At 37.8% G+C, this 11,741-nt stretch overlaps 1 pseudogene; it reads right to left on the reverse strand.

Moving 5' to 3' along the window:
• Positions 1-5,750: 5,750 nt before the first annotated feature.
• Positions 5,751-6,966, reverse strand: LOC122728927 (annotated as a pseudogene).
• Between the last annotated feature and the right edge of the window lie 4,775 nt (positions 6,967-11,741).

Raw genomic sequence — 11,741 nt, forward strand, 5'->3', positions numbered from 1 at the left:
GGCAAAGTAAAAAAGAGAAAGAATTCAACAGCCATATTCCAAAATACACACCAAAATGACAATTTCCAGTAACATCTTGCACAAAATGCAAAGCTTCCAGGTCAAAGAAAATTACTGCAAACAGCCAGAAATAAAGAGCTCATTCATCAGGGAAGCATGATTAGGATCAGACAAGGATCTCCCACCTACCACAATACATGAGAAGAGAACTTGGTACCTAATATTCCAAAAGACAAGATAAAAACTTACAGCCAAGAATAAACCAACGTAGAAAAGGTCAGAATAATATTACAGAGATGGAGATGATGGAGGCAGGGGTAAGGAATGGATCTTTAATAGAATAGAGTACTTCTAAGTGTTGATGACTTTTTTAAAAAATGGAAACATAAAATTGTTTGGTATTCAAATAAAGACATAAAAATTAAATACATCTATGTGGTTAGAAGGGAATATATAAAATGTTTATATTATAATAAGAGGAGAAGAAACAAGGGTCCCCTCAGAAGACTGTCATAAGGATCATAGAGAGAAAAATAGCTTTGTTTCAGATATCCCTGACAATGGCCTGATAAACAAGGTTTGTAGACAATAGAAATATATGATAAAAAGTCATTCCCCAATTGGTAAGTGATCAAAAATATAATGTTCTCTAAGTAAAAATTGTGAAATATTAACATCAATATTAAAGAATGCTCCAGATGTCTGTAAATTATGTAAGTTGTGTATTACCTTAGTCTTCATGTCTGAGTAATCATTGTGCCATATCTCATAGCTCACACAAGATGCTTAACAGATTCTTAGGTAGCAGATGACTATTTTCAACTTTTCTTCTGGTCCTGAATGCGTAAATGCTATTACTTTCATTGGCATACAACTTTCAGAACTCTATCCAGATATATCTGATAATATATTTTATTTATTTTTTCCAATTACACATAGAATTTTTAACATTCATTTTTATACAAAATGTTGAATTCCAAATGTTCTCCCTCCATCTATCCCCTCACCCTTCTTTAAGATAGTAAGCAATTTGATATATGTTATATATGTGCAATCATGTAAAACATATATCCTTTAGTCATGTTATAAAGAAGAAGAACAAAGAGAAAATACCATGAAAAAATGAAGAAAATGAAAATAGTATGCTTCAATCTGAATTTAGAACCCATCAGTTCTTTCTTTGGATATGGATAACATTCCATTATGAGTCTTTTGGATTTGTCTTGGATCATTGTATTGCTGAGAAGAACCAAGTCAATCCTAGTTAATTATTGCACAATATTGCTGATACTGTGTACGACGTTGTCTTCATTCTGCTCACTTCACTTTGCCTTAGTGCATGTGTTTCAACGTTTTTCTGAAATCCACCTGCTAATCATTTCTTATAGCACAATAGTATTCCATTATATTAATCTACAATAAGTTGTTTAGCCATTCCCCAACTGACGAGCATTCCCTCAATTTCTAATTCTTTGCCACCAGAAAAAGAGCGGGTATAAATATTTTTGTAAATGGAGGTCCCCCCCACCAGCCTTTTTATTATCTCTTTGGGATATTTGTGTTATTGCTGGATGAAAGGGTATGCACAGTTGGATTCCCACTGGATGTCTGAGAATATATTTGAAATAATTATATTTGAAATAAAATGCATAACTCTAAGGATGTTTGGGGGTTCTCATAAGTATAAATGAACATTTTGGCTGGGAATAAAAATAGCACAACTGGCCTCAGGACAAGTGTTAGCTTATTGTTCTACAAGTACACATCCAACTATTAGGCAGTGTGTGATTTTAAGTAACAAAAAAAGAAGGGTGGTATAGGCAATAAATGCTAGATGATTTAAAGAGAGACTCACATAGGTGGAAACAGCTGCTTAAATGATGATCTCATGAAAGCAAGAGATGATCTGTACATTCAAGAATGAATAGGATTTGGATGGGTGGAGGGAATGGAAAAGTCAGGAGGCAGGATGAGTGGGACTGAAGACAGCATTAACAAAAGCTTAGAGTTGAGAGAAATTGTTTATTTGGGGAACAATATGGAGGCTGACATGGTTAGAGTGGAGGGATTTTTACCTGGGGAGGGGGTAGAGGGGGGTGAAAAGCCTTGGATTTAGATAAAAAGACCTGGATCAAATATGAACAGCTGTGTGACTTTGGGATAGTCACTACATCACTGTGGGATTTAGTTTCTCCTCTTTAAAATGAGGTTAGACAAGATGAACTTTGAAAACTTTCTCAACCCCAAATCCATGATCCTAATATTTGGGTTTTCCAGGATCTGGACACTTGTCCATAATAAGCAATATGAGAAGACAAACTCATTACTGCTCCAACCACCTTGAGGTCCTGAGAATAAGAGAGTAATAATAAGAGCCACAATCCTGGGCTCACTTCATATGCCACCCAGAGAGGAAAGATTCTGTATCTCATTACCATCCTTCATTATTCACCCCCCCACTGGTGTTTTTAATATTTGATGACAGAATATACAACACACCCGTGTCTTGAAATCAGAAATCAGAAAATTGTTTTTTAAACACCACCAAAAATTCCTTCACAGTGCAAGTCACACGTGCCAGCAGTGGATAAGACATGTGCCAAAGTCTACAGGCTCCTGGCACCAAAATGCTGTTTCTTCCAGCTGAGGAGTAATAATTTGACACCTCTGAAGCAGCAGGACCTCATAGCCTGACAACTGCAGCCTTGTTCTACAACTCCAAACCATTCGAACACATTACAAAAATCACAGTCAGCAACATCCATACTGGATTTTTCCCCCCATCTTAGCAGTTCTCTCTTGTCTCTGATGTGGGCTCAAAGATATACTCTGTGGTGTTACTGTTAAGCTTTTCATTTATTTTTCCATGCTTACCTACACAGAAGAAAACATTCCCTTTTAGACGCCAGTCCAAATTATTTGAGAATACTTTTGACAGTTGCCAAATAATTTAAAATGATACCTTCTTAACACCTTCTCAAAACATATATCTGACAACTCAGAGGAGAAAAGCATCACTTTAACAGAATCATTCTATGAATGCAGATTTTGACCAAGAATATTCATTTCATTGCAATAACTTTTTTTAAACATAGGTTTCAGTAATATCTCATTGCTTTGAGCTTTAAGGAACACCTATGCTTACAAAGATCTTTAGTCCTTAGATTTCCTTATATTACTTTGGCTTATGAATTCCTAATAATATATTTAATCATGCATGTATATAGGTTGGTCAGTATTTTCAATGATATGATTTAGAGGTTCCCCTTGAAAAGACAAATGCAGAAATGGTACAATGGCAAATAGGCTTTTGTACAACAAAACAGTATAGTAGACATCCATCAAAATTGGTCTTAGAAGCAACTGAAAACAAAAGCAAGTAATAACTGATGGATATTTAAACTTATAATTGGGTTAAAGGTGGTAATTGGTTTTAACTTGGTGGAAATATTCAGAGCAAATTTGAACAATGAAGCATTCATTATTAACACTGATCAGGACCTAGCTACATGCAGAGCATGTGAAGTAATTGTGAGGCAAAGGAGGAAAGCCAAATGCACAAAGTGTCTTGCTTGTACAATCCATAAAAATGCCAGTGTATAGATCTTAGTTGAAAGAACATTTAGTGGGGCAGCTAGGTGGTGTAATGGATAAAGCACTGGCCCTGGATTCAGGAGGACCTGAGTTCAAATCCTGCCTCAGACACTTGACACTTTACTGTGTGACCCTGGGCAAGTCACTTAACCCTCATTGCCCCATGCAAAAAAAGAAAAGAAAAGAAAAAGACAAGAAAGAAAGACCATTTAGAGCTCTAAATTTTTTTTTTTTTAGTGAGGCAATTGGGGTTAAGTGACTTGCCCAGGGTCACACAGCTAGTAAGTGTTAAGTGCCTGAGGCCAGATTTGAACTCAGGTACTCCTGACTCCAGGGCCGGTGCTCTATCCACTGCGCCATCTAGCTGCCCCCCCTAGAGCTCTAAATTAAAGTGTCTTCCAATGATTAAACATTTCAATTGATCTAAGATGTCTTTGAGGCAAGTACTTCCTCATATGATATAGATTACAACCCATCTTTGCTATCTCATTCTGTCCAGTTCATATACAGACCTTCAGCTGGTTTGTTTAGCATTTTGTGGATGTTAATACAACATTTAGCCCATCCATTGGTTATAGTTCACTCTGACTTTGTGCCCTTTCTTGGACAACCCTGTCCTTGATGATGCTTTTCATGTCAATTCTCATGCACAAATCACTATTGCCACCTGTTGCACTCCCCGTGTGGCTTTCTATCGATCTTATTTTAATCATGTAATGATAATAATGGGCAATATTAAAGGTAACACAGTGGATAGAGTGCTATACATGAAGTCAAAAACACTCACCTTCCTGAGTTCGAATCTAACTTCAGATACTTACTAGTTGTGTGACCCTGGGCAAGTGTTTTAACTCTGTTTGCCTCAGTTTCCTCATCTGTAAAATGAGCTGGAGAAGAAAATGACAAACAACTCTAGTATCTTTGCCATGAAAACCCAATATGGGTCATGAAGAGTTGGACATGACTGAACAATACATTTTTCCAGCATATTATCCATTTTCCCACTCCCATACTCTGTGATTCAGCAAAATTGGGTCCTTGCATATGGTACTCCAGCTCTTATCTCTTCACCTTTTCACTGACCATCCCTTAAGCTTGGCATACATTCTCTCATCACCTGCATGTCATAGAATCTCTCATTTCCTTCAAAGTTCATCTCAAGCACCCCTTTCCTTAGGGATCCTATTCTAATTCCCCTGCTAGTTCCCTTCTCTATCTCACTTTTCTTTACACTTATTCCATATGTACTTATATATGCAATTGTTATCTCCTGCAATGGAATGTAAGCTTCTCAAAAGTTAAGATTGTTTAATTTTCTTGCCTTTGCATCCAGGCCTTAGTAGGACCTAGTAGGTTTTTAATGGAGGGAGAGTTTTTATTTGTTTGTCACTGGTTAGGTGTGATTTCTGCTCTTCGCCCTTCCAGTCACAGGGCAGTCTGGGGGCCTTTCAGAATATCTGGTGCAATAATAGGGGGCTCAGAAAGGACAGGAAAGGGCTCAAAGAGCACAAATCTGCTCCAGGTACCAAAGTGGCATGACAAAGAGAGCCAGCAGTCATTTCTCCTAGGAGATGAGGAGTCTCACTGAAGATATGGCAGAAGGTGGAAAGACTCAGTACATTACACTGAGACTTCCTTAACCATTCTCACAGAAGTCATCCATGAAAGAGAAACACAGACTGATAGGCCCTAATGGCATGAACACTGATTCCAATACAGTTCTTAGCATCCCCTTCTCCCTGCCAAGTGAAAGCTGCTTGGCACACATATCTCTGTAGAGCCAGTGGCTCAAGCAAGCTGCTGGCCAGCGACAGGTCTACTTTAGCAGGATGGTCAACAGCCTGTGAGGGCCTAAGCAGAGTCTGAAAGGGGGCAGATTTCTGGTTACAGGTTCCAGATCCCCTGGTTCAGGACCACCACTTCCAAGTGAGCAAAGTGTCCACAATGTGCAGATCCCTTTTTAGTCTTTCCTCATCTTCCTATTGAACAAGCTTCATGGAAGTACACTTAGGTAACTGGAGTTCTCTAGGCTTTCCTTCTTGGGCACAGTCCCTCCTTCCCTTTTCCTTTTTTGGCTTGTAGATGATAACAGTCAATCAGCTGCCACTCTGGGGATGTGGGTGGGGTCAGGCACTGATGATCAGCAGCAGGAAAGGCTACTTCTTAACTATCTGGATGACATCCTCATGCTCCATTATATGGGTCAATCCCACTCTCTGAGGACTATATTTGGTGCTGGTTCCCCACACTAAAGCATACTTAAGCTGGCTGGTGAGTGTTCAGTGGATCCAGTGGCACACATGCTCTACAGAAGCTCCTTTCCAAAGAATAATGGCATCTGTAAAGTCTGGTCTTTGTCCTCCTTTTTGGGTGTAGATAGATATCAGGGCCAAGTACTCCCAAAGCACCTCCAGCAAAAAATCCAGATTGAGCTTCATTCTGCAGCTGATAGCAACACTGTTGGGCTTTTATGCCAGACATTCAACTTCCTCCATTGAGATCTGATTACTTTTGTTATAAACATACAAGAAGGGGATATTCACTCAGTTGCCAACAATCACATCAATAAACTCTTCTGGTGAACAGTGTTTTTGGAAGAGTACTTCAGCACTGAGGATTTCATACTCGTGTAGGATGAGCTGCACCAGCTTTTCAGAGCACTGGCTCACTGTGACTGTTGAATTGAAGGAGACCTCACCACCTTTCTTTGGTTTTAAGTAGATATTGGTCTGTACTTGTTGAGCTGGATACCCATAGATTCCAATTCCTTTTCCAACAGGGCACTCTGCACCTCTCCCTTGCTGAAAGTAAAACTTGCCAAGTACAGAGCACAGCTCTTGGAACCCTCCAAATCTGCCTCCACCAAAGGAGAAGGGTTCGATGTGATGAAATCTGGAGATGCAAGAGTGGCACTGATTGGCTTTCCTTCTGTGGGTAATTCTACCTTCTTGAGCTTAATGATATCCACTGCCAATTGAGCTACATCCTATGAATTCACCACTCTGACAAATATCCCAGGTGTCATTGAATACAAAGGAGCCAATATTCAGCCCTTAGATCTTCCTGGAATCATTGAAGGTGCTGTACAAGGGAAATGCAAAGGCTGCCAGGTGATTACTGTGGCCAGGATGGCCGATGTTTTCATCATGATGCTGGATGCCACCAAGGGAGAGGTGCAGAGGGCCCTGTTGGAAAAGGAATTGGAATCTGTGGGTATCTGGCTCAACAAGCACATACCAATATCTACTTCAGGCCAAAGAAAGGTAGTGGGATCTCCTTCAATTCAATAGACACACTGAGCCTGTGGCCTTTTTCTTCTGGGTGTGGAGGATCTCCTTCTGGATCTCCAAGATATTCTCCCTGGATGCCCATGGTGGTGGCAGCAGGCAGGGGCAGCAGCAACGATGGCAAAGGAAAGGCTAAAACTCAATAAATTCTTTTCATTCATTCATTGATATGTTGCAGAAGAAATTCTAAATGGCATTTTAAAAAGCTGAGATTATGTCATAGGGATCCTAATGCCTATTACAATTGACTTATCAGGGGTGGCTAGGTGGCGCAGTGGATAAAGGAGTACCTGAGTTCAAATCCGGCCTCAGACACTTAACACTTACTAGCTGTGTGACCCTGGGCAAGTCACTTAACCCCAATTGCCTCACTTAAAAAAACAAAAAAACAATTGACTTATCATAGTTACAGAATGGTATATATAAGAATATTTCAATGTAATATTAAGGGATAAATTTGGAATATGTTAATATTTATTTAAAAGAGATATTATTGATAAATCTTGTTTCTTTTATCACCTACATTTCCTAATCTATCCTTCCCCCTTTTTAGTGGGCCATTCCTTATAACCAAAAATGAAAAGGAGAAAAGAATAGTTTAGCAAAACTAACCAATGCATTAACAGTCTGATGTTATATATGCCATGCTTACAACTGTTTTTTAAAAAATATCACCTCTGAAAAAAAGGGGGGGGTAGAGTTAGGGGAGGAGATTGAGGTAAAGAGAAGTACCCAGTCTTACCCATGGTTACACGGTTTGGTGCCTTGTTACCAAGGCAGCTAAGTGGTACAGTGGATAGAGCACTGGCCCTGAAGTTGGGAGGATCTGAGTTCAAATCTCACCTCAGACACTTATTAACTGTGTGACCCTGGGCAAGTCACTTAACCCCAATTTCCTTAAAAAAAATCCAAGGCCATCTTTAGTCACCATGATATATATCTTTTTAAAAATTAATTAATTATTTTTTTTCCATTACATGTAAAGATAGTTCTCAACTTTTGTTTATACAAGCTTTCCAATTTCAGATTTTTCTCCCTCCCTCCCCGCCTCCCCCCTTCCCTAGACAGCAGGTAATCTGATATAGGTTTTATATATATGTGTGTGTGTGTGTGTGTGTGTGTGTGTATACACACATAATAACATTAATCCTATTTCTGCATTAGTCATGTTATAAGAGAAAAATCAGAGCAATGATGAAAAACCTCAAAATAGAAAAAACAGCATGAAAAACAAAAGAAATAGTATGGTTCATTCAGCATCTATACTCCACAGTTCCTTCTTTTTTTTTCTTAGATTTGGAGATCCTCTTCTATCATAAGTTCCCTGGAACTCTTCTGTGCCATTGTATTGGTGATAAGAATATAGTCCATCACAGTAGATCAACACTCAGTGTTGATGATACTGTGTATAATGTTTTTCTGGTTCTGCTCATCTCACTCAACATCAGCCCACGCAATACCCTCCAGGTTTCTCTGAACTCCTGCTGCTCATCGTTTCCTACAGCACAATAGTATTCCATTGTATTCATATACCACAACTTGTCCAGCCATTCCCCAATTGATGGGCATCCCCTCAACTTCCAATTCCTTGCCACCACATACAGAGCAGCTATAAATATTTTTCTACATGTGGGTCCCTTTCCCCTTTCCATGATTTCTTTGGGGAAAAGACACAAAAGTGGTATTGCTGGTCAAAGGGTATGCACAGCTTTATCACCCTTTGGGCATAATTCCAAATTGCTCTCCAGAATGGTTGGATCAGTTCACAGCTCCACCAACAATGCATCAGTGTTCCAATTTTCCCACAGCTTCTCCAACATTTATTATTTTCCTGTTTTGTCATTTTAGCCAATCTGATAGGTGTCAGGTGGTACCTCAGAGTTGTTTTAATTTGCATCTCTTTAATCAATACTGATTTAGAGCATTTTTTCATATGGCTATAGATAGCTTTGGTTTCTTCATCAGAAAACTGCCTGTTCATATCCTTTGACCATTTCTCAATTGGGGAATGACTTGGATTCTTATAAATTTGATTTAGTTCCCTATATGTTTTAGAGATGAGGCCTTTATCAGAAGTACTGGCCACAAAAATTGTTTCCCAGCTTTCTGCCTCCCTTCCAATTTTGGATGCATTGCTTCTGTTTGTACAAAAAAATTTTAATTTAATGTAATCAAAATCATCCATTTTGCATTTTATAATATACTCTATCTCTTGTTTGGTCATAAACTGTTTTCCTTTCCAAAGATCTGATAAGTAGACTATTCCTTTCTCTCCTAATTTACCTATGGTATCACCTCTTATGTCTAAATCATGTACCCATTTTGACCTTATTTTAGTATAAGGTGTAAGATGTTGGTCTATGCCTAATTTCTGCCATACTATCTTCCAGTTTTCCCAGCAATTTTTGTCAAATACTGAGTTCCTATCCCAGAAGCGGGAGTCTTTGGGTTTATCAAACACTACATTACTAATGTCATTTACTACTGCGTTTCCTGTGCCTAGCCTATTCCATTGATCTACCACTCTATTTTTTTAGCCAGTACCAGATAGTTTTGATGCCTGCCGCTTTATAGTAAAGCTCCAGGTTTGGTACTGCTAACCCACCTTCCTTTTAATTTTTTTTTCATTATTTCCCTGGAAATTCTTGATTTTTTGTTTCTCCAGATGAATTTTGTTATTATTTTTTCTAGCTCTATAAAATAATTTTGAGGTAGTCTGATTGGTATGGCACTGAATAAGTAAATTAATTTAGGCAGTATTGTCATTTTTACTATATTAGCTCTGCCTATCCATGAGCAATTGATAACTTTCCAATTATTTAGATCTGATTTGTGTGAATTGTATTTCGTAGTTGTGTTCATAGAGTTCCTGGGTTTGTCTTGGCAAGTAGACTCCCAAGTATTTTATATTATCTACCATTACTTTAAATGGAATTTCTCTTTCTATCTCTTGCTGATGGACTTTGTTGGACCATGATATATATCTTGCCACTGGACCCAGATGGCTCTGGAGGAGAGAGTAAGGGTGGTGACCTTGAACAGTACCCCCCACTTAAATCTAATTCACTGCCTGTCATGACATCACCCTAATGTCACAGTCTTCATTGAGAATGAAGGATAAACAATAACAGTACCAACAACCAACAATTCTTTGCTATTATAGTATGTGAGATTAAAAATTGGATATTAGATCATAAATCTCCCCTACTTAACCTTTCCCTTAATTTATCTCCCAGACTAGTAAATGGAAGAAGCTTTTGGTTTTCTAGATAGACCTTTTATTGTTATGGTAGTCACAAGGTGATGTTGATTAGAAGGATAGGAAAGTAGAAACACAATACAAATCATCTTAAGTCTAAGCTTAGTCTATATTCCTTATAAAAACTCACCCAAACCTAAAGGCCACCTTTGGAGAGATCGAGACCGTCCGTGCAGTCAGGAGCCCCGCCAAGCCGGCAAAAGCCCCACTTCCATTCTCTCCACCCCGGAAGTCCAGTCCGTAGCAGGCAGTCTGACGTGGGCAGCAGGCGGACTGTTGGTCTCCTCCCCAAAAGGGTGGTCCTTCAAAAACTGGCATCTTTCAGTTATCCTAACCGACTGTTAAAAAACTTTCATATTTTTTACCACAAGTAGCAAGAAATAAAACTATAAATATTTTATTATGGGTATTTTTGCCAATATATATATATATATATATGTATGTATATATATGTATGTGTGTGTATATATATATATATATATATATATATATATATATATATATATATATATATATATATATATAATTCCAAATTGCCTTCTTGAATGATTAGACAAATCCACAACTCCACGAAATGAGCATTAGTTGTGCCCATTTTCCCAGAAATCTTCCAACAGCTGTTTTTTGTTATTTTTTCCAATTTGCAGGAAATCTGACTTATTTGATTTGCATTTCTCTTATTAGTGATTTTGGTCACTTTCTTTTAAAAGAATACTTTATATGACAATTTCTTTTGGGGTTTATTTTGGGAGGATGGCTGGTCATCTTTTTGGTTTTATGTGGTTGAGTTTAAACAGTAGTGTTTAATGGATGCTTTGTGTGCTCGCTCAGTAAGTACAACCTAGGGTTATCTTCTTTTGAAGACTTTATATGAAAATCAGTTGCCTTTAATACTTGCAGAGACTATACATACCTCACTGTGCAAGTCCTTCCAGCTGGACCTTTTAAAAAAAAACAGGTAGTAAATTATTTAATTCCTTTCTTCTCATTTAAGGAAAATAGAAAAATTCTGGCTAAAAATACTTATACCAAGAAAAGAAAGGATATTTTCTGTTTCTGAATACTTAGGCCTTTTATTAAAAGACTTTCTCAGTACAAAGCTCCTACATTTTCATAAAAGAAATTGGGAAAAAAATAACCTCTGCTGGTAAATTAGCTTTTCTCTTATCCAACTGATCCAAAAAAAAAAAAAATCCAAGGCAAAGGCTGGGTTAATGGCTAGATTTAAGTTTTAGTTCTGCCCTGGTGGCCAAAATATGAACTCTCTGGATACATGTTGAGATCTTTTCTTATTTCTTTTTCTTTTTCTTGGCAACTTTGCTGAGTATTGGATTATTTACTTTGCATAATCTGAATACCTGAATCAGTTTATAGAATATCATTAAAAAGATATATATTTCCCTTCAAAGGATAAAGTATGCATCTGAGTAGGTAAGAGATACATTGACTTGCAAATCTTTTGTTTTGTTTTGTTTTGTTTTAGTCAAGAGTAAAGAAATATCTCTCATCCATTTTTAACTTTGTTAGGTGGAATAACAAAATGCATGAGGATCTCTCCAAAAGGGAATACACCTAGGACAGTATTGCTACAGATTAGTTTG

The sequence above is a fragment of the Dromiciops gliroides genome, chromosome 5, assembly GCF_019393635.1.
Source record: "Dromiciops gliroides isolate mDroGli1 chromosome 5, mDroGli1.pri, whole genome shotgun sequence".
NCBI classification, from domain to species: Eukaryota; Metazoa; Chordata; class Mammalia; order Microbiotheria; family Microbiotheriidae; genus Dromiciops; species Dromiciops gliroides.